A 21,256-nucleotide genomic window follows, 5' to 3' on the forward strand; every position below is an offset into this window, starting at 1 on the left:
GTGCGACCAATCCGATAAACTCCATAAATCTAAGATATCGCAAATAATTCACGCACTGTGAGTGGGATATGCTCTGTTCTTCAGAAGTCAGCATCGGATCGTCATTGTCGAAGGTGTCTGAACTCCTGCAATAAGATATAATAATTAGATAATGTATATGATTTTAAAAAAAATATTAATAGTAAGAGTAGGATTGGAATGCTTACACCATCATCTAAAATAGTCTGTGACCGATGGTGCTCCTGCAATGTAAGAATACTCGTATCTCGAGGGTCTGGATACCACGGATTGTAAACCATAGTACGCTAATAAATCTAAAATAATGATATTATCCACGTGTATTAGAGCATAAAAAATATGATAGCCATTCATTTTATGAGAAATATATTTTAAACATAATATTGTCATATAATATAACTTAAACACACAATACAGTTCATCTTCGGATAGAAAACAACATTGAAAATACAATCCCACATAAATACATAAACAACATTGAAAATACAATCCCACATAAATACATAAAATAATATTGAAAATACATCTTCGGAGCTTTTAATTTCTTTCGCTGCTTGAAGTTGAAGTATTCTAGGACAGCGGCGGCGATCATGATCTTGTTTTCTTACAAATGCTACAGTGATTCTTACTTCTTATTTGCATATCAATCCATCTCATTTTGCAATCTTTTGACTTTGGTCTGTCTTTCTGCTTGGGTCTCAAATGATGATGATCAGAAATATATTTGAACATACGTGTATACATCCAATAATCTTCATGTGGTAATGGATTAAACTCACCACTCTAAGCATTCATATATGCTGTAATTGTATATGCATCATCCACAAATCTACTAAAATGTACAGTAATTTCTTGGCACACAGCTAAAATATGTGAATATGAATATTGTACATGCTCTACTTTTCACATAAATATTTTTTTTTAATTAAAATAATAATATAAAAAATTTTTCCACCTCGTAATCCTGTGCTTGCTCTTCTCGTAAGCACTTCATATATGCCTCTTTGAAGGTGGAATGCTGTTACTCGATGCTGGTTAGCTTTAACTTGATCTTCAGCCATCTTAATTGCAACATGAGGAGTAAAAAGATTATTTGGATCTCCTGTACATATCTTAAGGCTTGGGCATGCCTCATATTAAAGTATTTCACAAGACGATAAAATATCATTTGAACACAAGCTGTAATTGCACATTTCTAGCTCCTCATAAAATACTGTTAAAAATCTCTGACAAATTTATAGTTAAGACACCATAGCACAGGCCGTCATCATGTGCCAACGTCCACTTCTCATTTTCTAACTCAGACAACTAGCTCTAAGCCTCTTCATTCACTGTTCTGATCCTACTCATGATAAAGTTGAACTTGCGAACTTGATGAGTGCTTCTTGCTTGCCATACTGCTCTTTTCAGCTGTACATTTTTAAAATGAGTGTTGAAATTATTGCATATATGTCTTAAGCAGTATCAATGATAGGCACGTGACGAACTCCATCCAATAGACTCATCTGCGATGGCATTTAATATACCTGGATGCCTGTCAGAATTTAAGCATGTTCCATTTCTATCTTTGACGATATATGTTCTGAGCTGGAAAAGAAACCAACTCCAACTAGCAGTCTTCTCCTCATCCACAATTGCATATGCTAATGGAAATATCCTATTCTCTGCATCAATTCCTGTTGCAATTAACATCTTACCTTTAAACTTTTCATACAAGTGCGTGCCATCAATACTGATTACAGGACGGTAGTGCCTAAAACCCTGAATGAATGGTTTAATAGCCCAAAAAATATAATTTAAAATCCGAACATTGAAATTGGTATTTTGAAAAAAAAATCTCATGAAACAACTGTACTAGGATTTGCATGTTGAAGTGCAGCCATATAATAGGATAATTTAGCATACGACGACTCCCATTCTCCATAAATATCAACCAATGCCTTCTGCTTTCCAACCACGCTTTCCTGTATGACACTGTATTGAAATTGATCATTAACAGTTGCCACAATAGCTTCAACTCTAACACCAAGATCCTTCTCAATAATATGTTAGACTAGTGTGCCAATCATCCTTCCACTGACATGTTTGTGGTCTCGACTCGATCCTGTAAACAAACAAGTGTGAGGACCCTCATATTTTGTGATTTAAAAATATCCATATTTTTTCAACAATACAGCACGAAGCCTCTATTTACAATTTTGAACATTATCTGATGATGTACATCATACGGATCATAATTTTGAATGTGACTGAACTACATTGTATGTCCGATGCTTCATAATGTGATAAAGATCAACAGCTCTCTTTAGATAATCTTTACTCTCAAACATCAGATCTTTTTTAAATTCAGTCATCGAGTCCCAAAACTGATAGTCAGAGTTCAATCTTCGACCAGCACTAACATAACCACCATCATCTAAATTTATATCGTTAAAAAATTATGGGGGTTCATGCAAACGGGGTTGAGGTTCTCCCACATTAATATTAGGCTGAACATCTTCATCATCATCATCATCTTCACCATCATCATCATGACTGCTACTGTCTTCATCCATCCAATAGTCTTCATCCCCACTTTCATCTGACTCAAAACCTAGATTATCAGAATTTATTCCACTGCCTACCTAATCATCGTCTCCTATATGAGTGTCGTATCCCGCACTTACTACTATTTCTACCAAAAGAGAAGTCATCGTAGCAGAAGACATAGGAGAAGCCACCATAGAACTTTAAATTATTGAACAACTAGGGCCGACAGTAATAGAATGTTGTTCTGCAAATATGGCCTCAACACTATCGGTTTGCACCATAAGAGTTATGAAAGGCGAGAAATGCCCAACAGTATTGTCCACTTGGGTTAAAAGCCGACTATAGTATCCAAAGCTCAGTACATCTTCCTTTTCAATATATAATTCTAAAATTGACATTCTAAATATTTTAAAAGAAAGGTCAGCATTTCTTCGACATCTTCGTCGTCATCAATTGGAACTAAGATATATTTGCTCTGCATTAACTATCCCGACAGATTATGAGATCTTCATTTCAATTTTATTTCATATTTTTCTTTATCTACAGGAATATTGTTGTATAAATGGTCCAATAATTCTTAACGTGATAATGATGAAGATACTCTAATCATTCGATTTACAGGGTGACTGTACTGCATGCTAGTTTCGTCATTTTGTATCATGCCATTATAATACAATAATACACGAACCCGAGTACTGGCCATTTTCTCAAAGCAATCTATGATAAAATCAAAATCAAAAAATTTAGTATTAGTAATTATTTTATCGTTTCAAAAGATTTACATGATAAATGCATCATACCATCAACAAATAGGTACAGATAGGTTCTATCCCATTCGAAAATTACATTAATTCTGTAGGTTAATTACATTAATCAAACGATACGCAATAGAGATTGAAAAAAATTTCGACAGTATTTTTTCTTAGTTCTTCCCACACGGCTGAAAATGTATGAGGAGAACTAAAAAAAAATACTGTCCGAAATTTCTCTCGTACCCTCTGCATATCGTTCGAAAAATGTAATTACCTACAGAATTAAATGTAATTCTCACACTGTTCAAACTGGACAATCAATTGACCAATGTATATATTTTACAGTATCCGTACAAAAATATATAATTAAATATATATTTTATATGGATACCATAGAATATCCTACATTGGTCAACTGACGGGTCTACGGTTCCATGAAATGCAACATATTTTAAATTTTTTAAATTAGGATCGAATCGAATTTTAAATCAAATTCGAATCTAATGAGATAAAAATAAAAAATAAAAAAATAATGAGATAAAAATAAAAAATAAAAAGACTGAAATAGAAGGTGGGGGGCGTCCGAGGCAGCCCTCGTGGCGGCCACCATCGGTTGGCTACTATAGGGCCGTCGTCGACCAGCCACCGCAGGGCCACATCGGGCCAAGGAAAGGGGGGTGGGGGGGCGGCGATCACGGCACCGCCGATGGGCCAAGGACGTGGGGGCCGCAAAGCTGCCGTCGGCCGGCCGCAGCAGGGCCGTGTGGGGCTGCCGTCGGGAGGCCATCGTCGGTCAACTGCAACAGGGCCGCACGGGACCGCCGCTGGGGTGCCACCGCCAGAGGGCCGCCGTCGATCGGCCACCGCAGGGTGACTTTAATTTTGTTTTTTTTTTGTGTGATCGTCCACGTGGAACAGGAAGGGCGGTGATGTGGGTACTATAAAATAATATTTAAAATAATATTTTATAAATTTATATTAATTTTATAAATAAATTAAAAATTATATTATTTTAATAAATAATTTTTTTTAATTATTTAGATAATGAACTCGTCTAAACCTGGGAAGCGACTTCGAGTTCTTTCTCGAACCCAAAAGCGAATTTCCCAAGGAAGCGTTGGTCGAGACCCAACGACCGAAGCGAGGGACTTCCCGTCGTTTCTCGATCCCAGGAGCCAATCTTACCATCCGTTGACAATTCCGTGTACCATAACGTCACCATAACGCCAAGTGTCCATCGGATGATGGATGGAACTGGAACTCTTATGATGATTCCTGTAGTCTGCGTGGGCGGAATCATGACCGTCTGATGACTCACTCCACCACCCAAGAGGCAGTTCTTTTAAACATTGGAATAAAAAAAAGAAGAAAAAGGTGGTATACTCCGCATCGTTCGTCTGACTTTAGCTACATACGGACGTCGTTCGTCTGATGTTTGTCGTGACGAATGCGCAAATGTCACGCGCATGAATGGTGCACGAATGGGTAACCTTCCTCAACCACCAGTGTTCGGACGCTTATAACACATGTCAACCATTATCCACTCTGCTATGGTCAACGTGCATTCAGGTTATTTAATCCCCATCGCTCTCTATGGGTTGGAGCAGAAAAATTCTCACGTTGGCTCCAATATATTGATTCTAGCCAAAAAGATAAATGCTTGAACTCGAGAAGCTTCTGGATAATTGAGGAGAACCGTGAGGAGCCAACAATTCAATGAAACGCAAGGAGGTTCTATCACAGGTTGGTGTATCCACTGCATGCAATATAGAGATTAACCCTTGATGGATCTTGAAGTTTTCATGTTTTATTTTAATAGTAAAATACATGATATTTTTCATAAATGAGCTGGACAACAATTTTTTACATTTTTCCGTGTGATGTTTCAAAATCTTTAATAATAAGATCCATCCAACCTATTGGAAAACTATGCTCCAATACCCTTGACTACATATTTCTCAATTGAATTCATTGGAAATATGTTATGAGCTTGAGTGGGTTTAAAGTCACATTAATTGTTTTTTTGGATATTCCTGTCAGCAATCAGGCATGTAGGCCCACCCAACCTGGCATCTGCCAAAGGCCTGCCAAAGTCCTAGTGCAATCCCAGTTTGCGGGGGCTATTGATCTGCAAGCAGAGAGAGTACAAGACTTATGGAGGCATGTTTTTCCTTTCCACAGGGTTTGCATTGAAGGATGTCGGATCGATATGGGCCATGCATACATTGGCTTCTCAGTCCATAAAAAATTCTAATGGATTATCCAAACAAGCCCTAAAAAATTCATACTCATATTGTATACAGATTAGTCTTTAATCTGGCCAAATAAGAGGTAATTGTACCATTAGAATTAAGCCTCTCTCGGTTGAGATGGAAGGGTTGACGTGGGCAATCCGATATTTCCACTAGAATGAGGTAAATAGTTAATAAGATTAACAACCATTCTATGTGATTTTTTTTTTTTAATACTGAAAACAAACCAGGACATAATTGATTTATTAGCTCGCTCCTGCCTCTGTCCATTACATTGCCATCACTGCTGCCTTGCCCATATGAACTAGAAGTGTAATGCATAAAAGAATTTCTCTTTAAAGAGGTTGGGGAGAGGGATACGATTCTCAACCGACTATGGGTGGTCGCCGGATAGGTGATAGTGGTAAAGTCTTGGTGATCGGAGTTTTTCCCATTGAAGGGGGCCACCAAATCAGCCCTGGTTTGGGTTTGACTGCCATGGGTCCCAATGGAGTTCTGGAAAGAGGGCAGCGATCTAGAGAATCCTATACTTGGTCGGAGAGCTCTCCCCAGTAGATGACTGCATAAAGGAGAGGAGGCTTGGATTTGCCTGGGCCTACATGAAGGTCGACTTCTCCCGACCGTTAAGACCGGGAGCACATATCATGGGCTCGAAGGGTCCCTTCCGGCAAAGGTTCATTTACAAGAACCTTGATGGCCTCTGTCATCGGTGCGGATGGATGCATTCACCGAAGGAGGTGTTCTCAACAAGTGCGGGAGGAGGTGCCTCGATGGTCGGCTTGAACTTGGATATGGATGCTTCGATGAAGTGGAGAGGTTGGAAGCGGCTACTGATAGTCCATGCTTGAGGCTGTGGTTGGTGGCTGTTCATTGGTGGCAGCTCCGGTCGAAGGGGCTGCCTGACTTGAGGAAGAAGGAGGCCATGTTAACCCAGCCTACTGAGCTCGAACCAAAGGTGAGTCTCCATGACTTGGACCGATTGACTCGATGGTGAGAATAGATCATTGGATCAAGCCGGCTAAGATTGCACATAGATGATCATCCGTGTGACCTAGGCCCGAACCAATGGGCGGATTGGGCATGACAGGCGTCGAGATTTATGTGGGTAGCTCCCTAGGCTTGAGCCCAGGTGTAGTTCAGCCTCCAAACCAATTTGGCCTGTTCGCACTTGGTCGGGATGCAGGTGAGGCCCCATCTTAGTGCAGGCTTATGGGGATTTTTGGGGTAGGTTCAATGTAGCCCAAAAGGGCCCAGTGCCTAGAATTTGATATGGGTCAGGCACTTGTGAAGCCCAGTGGGCAAATTTCAGGTTCTAGTGGATCCAGAAAAGGGTCCATCAAGTCAAATAACATCGAAGGCAAGGCTCTGATCCTTCCAAAGGCCCGAGTGGAGTCAATAGATAGCATTGGAGGTTTTGGGGTCTTTATTTTCTCAGCTAGAAACCTGGGAGAGGAGGGGAGGACCTTGGTCTGGCCAGAGGTGGCATGTGATCTTGGGGCACCTGCTAAGGAGGGGCATTCGGAGCAAAGGCTGGGACGTCTGATGGAGCATGACCCGATGCCTTCCAAAGGTGAGGTTTCGGTGCATATGGAGGTGGGAGGGGGGGGGAAGCCTAGTTCAAGACCACAAGGATGCTGTTGTCCGACTGAGATAGGCCATCCTGGGGGAGGGATAGCATCCATCTACGATGGACTTGGCGGTAGTTAGGATGGAGGTAGATGCTCAGGCTCAGAGGAGCTCTTATGTGGACCCCCTTCCTCACTAGTTATTTGTTGAGGATGTTGATCTGGAACTTCGGAGAGCGAGGAAGCCCTCGTTTTATTCCACCTTCAGTAGACTGGTCTAATAGCATGGCTTTGACATGTGTCCTACTCGAAACCAAGCTCTCAAAGGCGAATCTTGCTAATGTCGATGGCTTATTCTGACGACATGGAGCACCTACATGGTGGAATCTAAGGGGCTATCAGGAGGGATCTTGATGATGTGGAGGCACGGTTCGGTCAGAATGGATGCCTTCCATAGATGCAAGCAATGGGTTGCATTAGTCATCTCAAACATGATCGAAAGACCTTGGCTTCTGTCTGAGGTGTACGCAAGCACCAAGCATAGGAAGTGGAGGGAGCTTTGGTTTGAGATCTCTAGAATGGTATCACAAGACTTGCCCTTCCTTGTTATTGGAGACTTTAACTACATTATGGGGCTCCATCAGAAGATGGATGGTAGGCAATATGCAAATAGCATTGACTTTAGAAAGTTCAGAAAGTTTATTAGCAATGTGGGCCTAATTGATCTTGACAACTCTAGACCCATATTCACCTAATGCAACAACTGGCAAGAGGCGGCTAGGGTTTGGGAGAGGATTGATCAAGCTTTTATTGCAAGTATGCCCTAGAAACCAATTAGATCGACACATTAATTTTTTATAAGATATTTGTATTTGACTTAATTAATTAGGATAATTAATTTTATTCATATAATATATGCATCTATAAATCATCCAAAAAATTAATAGATAATGACACATATTCTCAAGAATTAAAAATTTGAGATATGTATTATTTACGATTAATTCCTAAATTACTTCCGATCGAAGGATCATCATGGAGATAATGAATGATTCGATAAGATTGATGCACGGATTACTTCTTTTAAGATAGATGAGTCTCGAGTCTATAATATAGAGATACTGGAGCGAGAGTGCAGGTGGTTGTTAGAGAACAATGATATTGAGCCTTATCTATTAAGAAATGTGTCCTAAAGCTTATTGGCTTATTGTAAATAATTGAACTTTTGTGCATGAATTATTTATCAATAAATAATAATTATTTTGATATGTTCATTATATTGACATCTTTTCTATAAGAACTCTTAATTTATATGATAAAATCTTTAAAACTATAATAAAATAGATAAATGAGAATTTATTGAATAGTTCTTAAACATGTTCACGATCAAATGATATATCATTAAAAGGACGATGATGTTTATCGAATGAAGATCATTGTATGTCATATAAGTTGGTTGTCCTTATAATCAAAGAGTGTGGAGATACTAGTATGACGTACAGATAAGATACAGAAGTTCATCGTCAATGAATAGATGACTCACCTGCTGAGCACTCTACTGTCAAGAGTAGCTCGCAAAGCATATGGACATAAGTATCTCTCAAACTTAAGATCACCATAGCGACTTGCAAGTAACTCACTGTGCTTTGCTACCAAACTATCTGTATTTCTAATGTAGTAACAGAAAGCTATTAGGTACAGTCAAGTACTTACGAAATCTGTACGTAGATCAAGATGGAATTGATCCCTCCGAATTATAAGAGATAATGCATCACTAAATTTTAATTTAGTAAATTTTTTGTCAGGATAATCTATATGATGAATTTGAAAAATTGAAATACAATATGCATGACTCATTCAAAGTTGACAGTTAAATCTTAGATCATCCTTGAGCATTCGAGATCAAAAAGATGAATTATGCGATAATCATATGCATAGGTTCTTCAATATTATCTTGTAAATATTTGATATATTCGGATGTCAGAAATCATTGCTAGATGGTAATTTCGATCAGTACAGGAACGGTTCCTATACTACCGACTTAGTGTTTGAACCTATGAAGTCATATACAAAGTCAAGCAATGTAAAAAAGAATTGACTCAAGTCTATGTATTCAATTTGAAAGTATATAACTTGATTGAACAAATAGATTAGCTTAATTGAGAATTAAGTTACAGGTCATACGAGATTAAATAGTTGACTATGTCTAGCTAGCACTAGATATAAGGTGCAAGTTTAATTTCAAAGATGATAACGATCTAATCTATGATCCAAAAAATTTATGAAAGATTGAATTTAAGTACTAATTATTTTATATTAGATCTAATTTAATTAGGCTTAATTTAGTTGAGACTAATTGGGTTAAAAATTTAAGTTAGATTTGGATCTGAATCCTAATCAGATTAGGATTTATAGCTTATTCAAAATTGGTTCGAATCATGTTCGAATTGAATTCAATTTGAACCCAAATTGGATTAGATCCTTAGAGTTCCAAAATCTTGAGACTCTCTCTCATAAAGTGGCCGACCAAGGGAAGAGAGGCATTGAATTTTTCTACCCCAATTTTGTGCGCGCGCACGTGAAGGGTTCTTGCATGAAGGATTTAGCACTCTCCTTTCTCCACTCGATTTCCTAGTTGGATAAGGTTAGAACTCCTAATTTGTTAGGTCATTGATCAGATATGCGGCACCTCATCTATTTAAAGGAGGGGACCCAACTAACCGATGGTCATGAGAAATTTTTTGTGCGACAAAACAAAACACCGGTGAAAAGTGTTTGTGCGACAAACAAGGGAGGGCATTTTCCTTCTGGGCGTGGATTTTCCTAGGCATTGATTTCTTAGCGTGAAGAAGCCCATCCAAGGCAGTCTCCTGTTATGAGATTAGATATCATCTAACTCTAGCATCACTTCTGAAGGATAGGTGCAAAAAGATTATCCTTCTTCCTAATAGAGCTTGACATACACGCGAAATAGAGGGTCTGTGCATTTAGACCTCATGAGGCTTCAGATTCAAAAAACTCTTGGGGATAAAATTGATCCCTATATCACTGCATTTTAGATTAAGATAATTGTATGCAAGTTTTAGAATAAAAAATTTTTTAGATGTATCCTGACGATCCAATCTCGATCGGATAATTTTTTTCTTCAACTGGTATTAGAGCTAGATTGATACATGGATGCATAGATAATTTTTTTCTGATATGTTTATATCTTGTATGCAACTAAATTTTTATGTTAGACATTAAATTTGATTTAGACCTATTAACTAAATTTTTTTATCTGATTTTGATTAGATTTCAAGAATCAAATCAATGGTTGATGATGGTTTGCTATAAATCTGTTATAACAAAAAAAAATTATTATAAATTTTTATTAAAATAACAATCTAATTAAAATTTATTTTAAATTTATTTTAATAAATTTTTTATGTAGTTATTTTAGATTGAAAGTTAGACTTCATCTTGATCTAAATTGAATATATCTTGATAGAATTTTAGATCTAATTTTAAATAAAATTCTACACAACATAAAATCAAGTGTAACCAAAATTTTATTTTCTATATGTTGATATGTGTTTCTGAATAATTTTCTATATGATTCTAGATCTTAAATCAATTGTTTTATATACTATATAAAAGTAAGTTCAGATTTGAAAGTTATCTGAAATTTATTTGAAATATTATATGATGATGTGATCTAATTAGATTAGATACATAATATGTATGATATGATCATGTTCATATATGTACCCACTTGAATTTTTATTCATTACATATGTAGATACAATTAATTAGATTTTTGATCTTAGTAGTTCAGTACTCGAATTGAGATGATCACCAGACTGTCCGATCATATGAAAAAGCAGAGATTAAATCTTTTTCTTGTCCATTTGACGGATTCTCTTATGACGAGTGGAGATGCCATTGTGATCAAGCTTCATGAAGAAAAATAATAGAAAAAATTTTAAAATTATTTTAATCATAAATATATTTAGATTAGATCTAAAGTGATTTATAATTCATTGTAATTTTAATGAAATTAATTCAGATATGAAAATTGATTTTAAAATCTGAATTGAATATTGCATATGATGTGCTATGTAGAGATCTAAATTTTTCTATAATGCATATGATGTATACATGAAGTTTAGATCAGATTGATGCATGTTTAATGGTTAAACTTAAATCTAAAAATTAGTTTTTAAGATCTGAAATATATAATATAGGCTTCACTTGAAATCCTAGTAAAATAGTTTTACAAATTAAAATACATATTTCGCACATTTAATTTTAAATTAAATGATCTAAATTTTAGAATTGAAGATCTTAAGATACCTTATTAATTGATGGACAATGGGTTAGTGATGTTCAAATCTTAAAATTTGTAAATAAAACCGCAAGCGCACGGTGTGCAGAGTAGCACGACCAGCGAGTACGGGTCGATCCCACAGAGACTTGGTTTTAAAAATGATTTTCAAATCTATGCTCAAGCGAGCTTTAACAAAAATCGAAAGTCGAAAGTTGTTTGCTAAAGACAATAAGACTAAGGATCTAGGGTTTTTGAATCCACTAGATCTAGATTAGGGAATTCTACCTAGAATTTTTCTTATTGATCCTAACGACTACTCCTCTTGTCTTTCTCAAGCATAGATTATGAAGGGACTAAGGCCCAACGATAACCCATCAAGATTCTTTACAGGGGAGTAGTAACTAGGATCCCTTAGGGTTTTCTCCTCCTATGCACTGAATCAAGCATGAACTATGAAGGGACTCTGACCCAACTGTAGTTCATCAAAAATTCTTGGCAAAAGAGGAAGAAAAAGAAATCCTAAGAAAAAGAAAGAACCCTATGTAAAATCCCTACTCATGATCTAGCTTCATCGCAAACCCTAGAAGGGATGCTTAGCTAGACATGATCTAAATCTACTTGCAAAATTTAAATACAGAAAAATAAACTATCTTAATTTCATAAATTAAACTATCCTAATTGCATAAATTTAAACTGCATAATTTAAACTAACCTAATTGCATAAAATTAAATTGCATAAATTAAACTATCCTAATTGCAAGAAAAATAAATTGCATAATGTAAAGAGATGAAATTGCATAAAAATAAGATTTTATATATAAAAAAATTTATTACAAAAACCTCAAAGCTCGAGGCTTGAAAAGAGAGCTAAAAACCCCACTATCTAGGGTTACAAGCTTGATCGAAAGGAAGAATACATAAAACAAGGGCCTTTGGGGGCTTTTTATAGGCATTTGGGGGTTATAAGGTTTTCAAAACTTTCGATGTGGGACTAAGAGGTTTTAGGGGGTTTATGGTGCGCCGATGGGTCCATGGTCCATGCGCCTGTTGCTGTGGACCAGGCGGCTAACCAGATCACCAAATCAGTTGATTTTTGACCAATTTTGATTTGATTTGACTCGGGTTTGACCCAATTGAGTCTTCTTTCTTCATTCTTCAATTCCTGGGTCAATTTAACTCCGTTTTGCATAAAATTTACGCCGTTGGAATCCTCTTTCCTTGTTCTTTCTATTGATGATCTCTTCTTCTGCAAAATATAATAACAAGTATCAATTTCTTAATAAAGTTAGATAATTTAGATATTAATTGATACTTTTTATGTCAATTTGTGACATAAATCACACCCCCCAACTTAATCATTGCTAGTCCCTTAGCAATGTACCAAAATAAGATCATATTCCAAAAAGATCCTTCCTTTGCAAATTAATTTAAGATCGAAATTCAAGAAGTTTTCTAGTATTACTAAGTAATGAGCTTCGAATTAGAATCGGTAGTCAGTCTACTTAGAAGCTTTCTTAGAGTACACTTAAAGTTTTATAGCACTTGTGTGAGTGATAACTAACTTAGTATTTCAGTATTAACTTGTACAGGCCAATTGTATCATTTTTCATAACTTAGTTCGATTAATTTTCTATACACCCCAGATTAAACAAAGAACTAAGGTAGCTTTCACACCATTTTTTTTTTTTTTTTTTTTTTTTTTTGCTGAGCATCCTGGCCTTCCCACCACCGTTTGATGCGAATCTCAACACTTGACTTAGGTGAAGAGACCCGGTTACTAGGCTTAGGGCAATCCACATTTACTCTGTGTTTTGCATTTTATTTCAGGCAGGTAGCTCTTTCCTTAAATTCAAATTTCTTCAATTAGGGTGTAGAGAAAATTATCTAATTTAAATAATACTCAAATCCTTAATTGGCCTTACAATTAACACCTACTTTACCTTGTTAGTGTGCATGTGCAATTGGAAGTGCTAATAGTCTTTAAATGACCTAAGCCACCAAGAGTCTAACCAGCTAATCTTCTCCGTGACTCACTACATTAGCAAATACTTTCTAACTTACTCTTATTTCTTTTATAGATTAATTTATTTCATATATATATATATATTTTTATTTTTTTTTCTTTTACATAATATATTAAATGCAAGAAATAACTCATAGTGGAAGGAAAAGGAAATGATAACACCTGATTTTGTTCAAGCTCTCCCCTCAACTTGACCGACATTGTCCCCAATGGAGTTTATCTAATTTATTTGTCCTAAGCAAACTGAAAACAAAGAAAGCATTAGAAATTAAATAAGCTGGGTTGCCTCCCAGAAGCGCTAAGTTTTATATCTTCAGCCAGACCAAACCTCGAAGCAACTTAATCAGAATAAGTTGGTTCATAAAGAACCATGGCATCTTCAACAGTCTTGACAGGTAATTTCAAGAATGGTTTTAATCGTTGACCATTAACTTTAAAGATAACACCATTACTTGGGTTTTCAATCTCAACAGCTCCGTGTGAAAAAACTTCCTTTACTAAAAATGGTCCTGTCCATCTAGACCTAAGCTTTCCTGGAAACAGATGTAATCTAGAGTTATATAAGAGCACCTTTTGTCCGATATTGAAAGTTTTTCTTATAATTGATTGATCATGAAATGCTTTGGTTCGTTCCTTGTATATCCTTGCATTTTCATAGGCTTCATTTCTAAGTTCTTCTAATTCATTCAATTGAAGCTTCCTATGGTTTCCAGCATCGTTCAAATTTGTATTTAGTTGTTTGATGGCCCACATGGCTTTGTGTTCTATCTCAATAGGCAAGTGACATGGTTTACCAAACACAATCCTATAAGGAGACATTCCTAGATTGGTCTTGAAAGCGGTTCGGTATGCCCAAAGTGCATCAATTAATTTTAAAGACCAATCCTTTCTATTGGCATTAACAGTTTTTTTCAGGATCTGTTTGATTTGTCGGTTTGACACTTCAACTTGCCCACTAGTTTGAGGATGATATGGTGTGGCCAATTTGTGGGTGACATTATACTTTTTCATCAATGTTGCAAAAGGTCGGTTACAAAAATGGGTTCCCCGATCACTAATGATTGCCCTAGGAATACCGAAATGGGAGAGAATATTTTCTTTAAGAAACTTAATGACCATTTTGCTATCGGGTGTTCTACATGCAATTGCTTCTACCCATTTTGAAACATAATCAACTGCTACTAGAATATATTCATTTCCAAAGGAATTTGAAAATGGTCCCATGAAATCGATCCCCCAAACATCAAAAACTTCAACTACCAAGATTGGGTTGAGTGGCATCATGTGTCGCTTGGTGATTCAGCCCAATTTCTGACATTGAGCACAATTTTTACAATATTCGTGAGCATCCTTAAACAAATTGGGCCAATAAAAACCACATTGGAGAACCTTAGCAGCAGTTTTCTTAGACGCGAAGTGACCCCCACATGCTTGATCATGACAAAAAGATAAAATATTCATGACTTCGTTATCTGGGATACACCTTCTAATAATTTGATCAGGACATTGTTTAAAAAGATAAGGATCATCCCAAATGAAATACTTCACTTGGGCAAAGAATTTATATTTATCCTTCTTAGTCCAATGAGAAGGTATCTTGCCTATGGCTAAATAATTTACAATATCAGCAAACCAAGGTTCAGTAGACAAAGACATGAGTTGCTCATCTGGGAAAGATTCATTGATGGGTGGTTCACTAGATGGTGCAACTGGAATTCGGGATAAATGATCTGCTACAACGTTCTCAGTGCCTTTCTTGTCCCTAATTTCTAGGTCAAATTCTTGAAGGAGCAAAATCCATCTGATTAAACGTGCCTTGGCATCCTTCTTTGCTAGGAGATGTCTAATGGCTGAGTGATCGGTGTAAACAATGGTGTGGGTCCCAACCAAATAAGATCTAAATTTCTCTAAAGCAAAGACAACGGCAAGGAACTCCTTCTCAGTTGTGGTGTAGTTAAGCTGCGCATCATTTAAGGTTTTACTTGCATAATATATCACTCTAGGCAACTTATTTATTCGTTGACCTAAGATTGCGCCCACAACATGATCGGACGCATCACACATTAATTCAAATGGTTCAGACCAGACAGGAGGATGAATGATTGGAGCTGATACAAGTGCATTTTTTAGAAATTCAAAGGATTCCAAGCACTCATGAGTAAATTCAAATTTAGTATCCTTTGCCAAAAGATTAGTCAGTGGACGTGCTACTTTGCTAAAGTTGGCAATAAACCTTCTATAGAATCCAGCATGACCTAAAAATGAACGTATTTCTTTCACAGATTTAGGTGGTGGAAGACTTGCAATTAGATCTATTTTGGCCTTGTCCACTTCAATCCCCTTTTTAGAAATGACATGGCCAAGAACTATTCCCTGTTTGACCATAAACTGACATTTTTCCCAGTTGAGAACTAGGTGCTTCTCCTTACATCGTTCTAGAACTAATTGTAGGTGATTCAGACACTCGGAGAAGGTTAGACCAAAAATAGAAAAGTCATCCATAAAAATTTCTAGAAATCGTTCTATCATATCTGAAAATATGCTGATCATGCATCTCTGAAAGGTTGCCGGTGCATTACATAGTCCAAAGGGCATTCGTCTATAGGCAAAAGTACCAAATGGACAGGTGAATGTAGTCTTTTCTTGATCTTCAGCGGCTATGGGGATCTGGTTGTAACCGGAGTATCCATCAAGAAAACAGTAAAACTCTTGTCCGGCTAGTCTTTCCAACATTTGATCAATAAATGGCAAAGGAAAGTGATCTTTCCTTGTCGCAGCATTCAACTTTCTATAGTCTATACAGACCCTCCATCCCGTTTGGGTCCTAGTTGGGATAAGTTCGTTTGCATCATTTTGGACCACTGTTACCCCAGATTTCTTGGGTACTACTTGAACTGGGCTTACCCAAGAGCTATCAGAAATAGGATAAATTATTCCACTATCTAGGAGTTTCAGAATCTCCTTTTTAACTACATCCTTCATAACTGGATTAAGCCTTCTTTGGGCTTCTCTTGTTGGTTTAGCCTCTTCCTCTAAGTATATTCTATGTTGAACTATAGAAGGGCTTATTCCTTTGATATCTGCTATGGTCCAACCTATTGCCTCTTGATTTGCTTTTAGAACTGACAATAACTCCTCCTCTTGCTTGGGATCTAGGTCTGATGCAATAATTACAGGCAAAATTTCTTTGGGTCCTAGATATGCATACTTGAGATGTTTTGGGAGGGGCTTCAGTTCTAAAATGGGTGCTTCCTCTATCGATGGTTTAGGTGATGAGTTCACCATCTCAATGATTGGTTCAGTAGGAAGTGTCGATTCCTGATTAATCTGATTTTCTTTAAGTATTTCATTGACATCCTCAGACTCATGGATTAACCAGGGGTTAGACTCTAGGTCGACTTCATCATCACTAATGTCAATGGATTCATAAATACCATCTTGGATTACATTGACATCAGCATGAGAAGAGGATTCCTCTTCTAAGTTAAAAACATTAAGCTCAATGGTCATATTCCCAAAGGATAACTTCATTAGACCATTTCGACAATTGATTTCAGCATTGGCCGTAGCTAAGAATGGTCTTCCTAAAATGACAGGTATATGTCCTTTAGGATTCGCAACTGGCTCAGTCTCTAAAACAATAAAATCTATAGGAAAAATAAAATTTTCAACCTTTATCAGAACATCCTCGACCATTCCCTTAGGGATCCTGAGAGATCTATCGGCTAACTGTAATGTGATCCCAGTAGGTTGAAGTTTTTCTAATCCTAGTTGTTCATACACCGAATATGGAAGGATATTCACACTAGCTCCTAGATCTAGCAAGGCCTTTTTTATATTGGTTTCTCCAATAACACAAGAAATTGTTGGAGCTCCAGGGTCCTTATATTTAATTGGCACATGGCTAGATAGGTATGAACTGACACTTGCAGCCAAAAATGCTTTCTTTGGTACATTAGTAGTCCTTTTCCTAGTGCAGAGATCTTTTAAAAATTTGGCATAAGTTGGAACCTGATGGATTATATCTAAAAGAGGAATATTAACTTGGACTTGTTTAAATACCTCTAAAATTTTGTCTAAATGTTCAGATTTATTGGATTTCAGTCTGTTTGGAAAAGGAGCTCTAGGACTTTTAAGTACTGGACTAGGTGAATTTTCAGTTTCTGGTGCTTGAGGTTGAAAGGTAGTAGTTTTAGAAGGTGACTCGGCAGATGAGTCATCTATATCATCAAGTGCAACTACTTATTATCTATTTGTTTTCCTGATCTTAAGGTATGAATGGCATTTACACCATTAACTTGGTTTCCTTGTTGGGGTCGTGGACCATTTTGGTTCCTAGGATTTGGCTCAGGTTGGCTAGGTAACCTACCATGTTCTCGTTCACTAATGGTCGAAGCCAGCTGACTTACTTGCATTTCCAGACAGGCTATAGCTTGGGTGTTATTATTTATGAGTTGACCCGTGGTTTGCATAAAGCTGGTATGTGTCTTCATCATGGCTTCTAGGCTTTTTTCTAAAGAGGTAATTTTCTTGTCATTATCATGGAAGCCTGGCGGGTTGTTCATTACTGGGTTGGACCTTAGATTTGCTGATTGAAATTTGGATTGCCTACATTAGGATTCTGGGACCATGAGAAATTCGGATGATTCCTCCAACCTGGGTTATATGTTGGTGCATAGGGATTATTCAATGGTCCTTGATAGGTGGCATTCACCTGTGCACACTCATTCGAGTAGGAACATTCTTCTAAGACATGGTCTTGTGCATTGCACCCTTTACACATGGGTGCAGATATTTGATTTACATTGGCTGGTCTCTGTAATTCTAAGGCTTCCAATCTACGTGTTAAGGTTGCAATCTTGGCCTCTGATGCTAGGGTTGGTTGAATTTGATGTATTCCTCCTCTTGAAGGTGTAGCTTTATCAGGTTCCCTAGTTGTTTCCCACTGTAAATTTTTCTCGGCTAGGTCTTCTAAGAATTGCCAAGCTTCAGTAGTTTCTTTGTCCATAAATTGGCCTTGGCACATGGACTCTAGCATGATTCTTGAGTTTGAATCTAATCCCTCATAGATGATCTGGCATAGTCTCCAAGTTTCTATTCCATGGTGTGGGCATTGGGTCAAAAGATTCTTGAAACGATCAAAGTACTTCCAAAATGATTCACCAGCTAGTTGGTAAAATTGATTTATTTCATTCCTAATCCTAGCTGTTTTATGATGGGGGAAATACTTTTTTAAAAATGTTCTCACAAAGCCCTCCCAGGTAGTGACAGAATAGTTTGGCAGACTATAAAGCCACTTCTTAGCATTGTCCTTAAGGGCAAAGTTGATTAATCTAAGTTTGACCTCATCCTCTGTTAATTGCAGTTCATGGTTGCACATACCTCCTCAAATTCTCTAATAAATATATAAGCATCCTCTAATCCTGTGAATTTTGGAAGCATATTTATGATTTGAGGTTTGATTTCAAAATTGTTAGCTGTGGGTTGTGGCAACCTGATACAAGATGGTTGGATGGAGCCAACTGGATAACACAAATCCTTAAGGGTCATGGGTTGGATTGGTTCAGCCATTGGAACAACAGGAATTGACTCAATTCTAACTAGACGACCCGACACTCTTTTTCACACACGAAGTGTACGGTTCTCGATGTTTATACAATTTTTTTTTTTTTTTTAATAAAATTTTTATGTATAAGGAAAAGAAAGAAAAGAGAAAAAGTTCTAAAGAGAAGATCCTAAGGAGTCCTAAATCTAAAGAAAAGTAACCAAATTAATTTAAATTTTAAATTTTTTTTTTTTTTCAAACAAGTGAATCAATAAATTAAACTCAATCTATCCTAGGGTTAACCTAAATCTAGACAGCTCCTAACTGTTCCAAGATGACCCTTCAAACCTTCCAAGTGGAGATTGATCAACTAGTTAGCCAGGTAAGTATAAGAGGTGGGAGGTTCACTCATCGTTGCCTTTCTAGACACCAAACGAGTTGGCCAGGCTAGCAACTGAACCAATTTAACAAACCACCCTCAGGGACTTGCCTAGACACCAACTAATCAACAACTCAAACTTGGTAGAACTCTTAGGGTTCCTTGTCCTATTGAGCTCGAATTCCTTAAGGTTGACGTCTAATTGATTTTAAGATTAAAAGTCTAGGTAATGCAATATGATGGAGATGGTTTTTGGGCTAAGGAAGGGTAATGAAATCCCCACCTTATCTTGTTAATGGGTTGATGCCCTTAGATTAATTATGAAAATGCAAATACAAATAAACAAGATGACCAAGAATGTAAAAGATTTTAATTTAGAATTTTTTTTTATTTTGATATTTTACTTCACGATTATGAAATGTCTTTTGTTTTGTTTTATATTATTTTTTTTTGTGATTCAAATGATTAGGTCTAAAAGCAAAAGTAATTAACTAAAATAATAAAAGAGAAATTAGAAGCGTACCTGAGTTTCCAGCATCACCAACTAAATATAGAAACCTAAAGAAAAAGAAAGAGAGTTATAACGCACGAAGAACAAATATTTGAAAACAATTTAAAATGCCAAATCCCCGGCAACGGCGCCAAAAACTTGATGTTCAAATCTTAAAATTTGTAAATAAAACCGCAAGTGCACGGTGTGCAGAGTAGCACGACCAGCGAGTACGAGTCGATCCCACAGAGATTGGTTTTAAAATAATTTTCAAATCTATGCTCAAGCGAGCTTTAACAAAATCGAAAGTCGAAAGTTGTTTGCTAAAGACAATAAGACTAAGGATCTAGGATTTTTGAATCCACTAGATCTAGATTAGGGAATTCTACCTAGAATTTTTCTTATTGATCTAACGACTACTCCTCTTGTCTTTCTCAAGCATAGATTATGAAGGGACTAAGGCCCAACGATAACCATCAAGATTCTTTACAGGGGAGTAGTAACTAGGATCCCTTAGGGTTTTCTCCTCCTATGCATGAATCAAGCATGAACTATGAAGGGACTCTGACCCAACTGTAGTTCATCAAAAATTCTTGGCAAAAGAGGAAGAAAAAGAAACCCTAAGAAAAAGAAAGAACCCTATGTAAAATCCCTACTCATGATCTAGCTTCATCGCAAACCCTAGAAGGGATGCTTAGCTAGACATGATCTAAATCTACTTGCAAAATTTAAATACAGAAAAATAAACTATCTTAATTTCATAAATTAAACTATCCTAATTGCATAAATTTAAACTGCATAATTTAAACTAACCTAATTGCATAAAATTAAATTGCATAAATTAAACTATCCTAATTGCAAGAAAAATAAATTGCATAATGTAAAGAGATGAAATTGCATAAAAATAAGATTTTATATATAAAAAATTTATTACAAAAACCTCAAAGCTCGAGGCTTGAAAAGAGAGCTAAAAACCCCACTATCTAGGGTTACAAGCTTGATCGAAAGGAAGAATACATAAAACAAGGCCTTTGGGGGCTTTTTATAGGCATTTGGGGGTTATAAGGTTTCAAAACTTCCGATGTGGACTAAGAGGTTTTAGGGGTTTATGGTGCGCGATGGGTCCATGGTCCATGCGCCTGTTGCTGTGGACCAGGCGGCTAACCAGATCACCAAATCAGTTGATTTTTGACCAATTTTGATCTGATTTGACTCGGGTTTGACCCAATTGAGTCTTCTTTCTTCATTCTTCAATTCCTTGGGTCAATTTAACTCCGTTTTGCATAAAATTTACGCCGTTGGAATCCTCTTTCCTGTTCTTTCTATTGATGGTCTCTTCTTCTGCAAAATATAATAACAAGTATCAATTTCTTAATAAAGTTAGATAATTTAGA

The 21,256-nt window shown here is 36.6% G+C and overlaps 1 non-coding gene across 1 annotated transcript; it reads left to right on the forward strand.

Moving 5' to 3' along the window:
- Positions 1 to 18,544: 18,544 nt before the first annotated feature.
- On the forward strand, positions 18,545 to 18,651 carry LOC140853513 (small nucleolar RNA R71). Its single transcript, XR_012136583.1, has one exon. It is a non-coding gene; the product is annotated as a small nucleolar RNA R71 (small nucleolar RNA).
- The last annotated feature ends 2,605 nt before the right edge of the window (positions 18,652 to 21,256 follow it).

The sequence above is a fragment of the Elaeis guineensis genome, chromosome 13 (genome assembly GCF_000442705.2).
Source record: "Elaeis guineensis isolate ETL-2024a chromosome 13, EG11, whole genome shotgun sequence".
Classification (NCBI taxonomy): Eukaryota; Viridiplantae; Streptophyta; class Magnoliopsida; order Arecales; family Arecaceae; genus Elaeis; species Elaeis guineensis.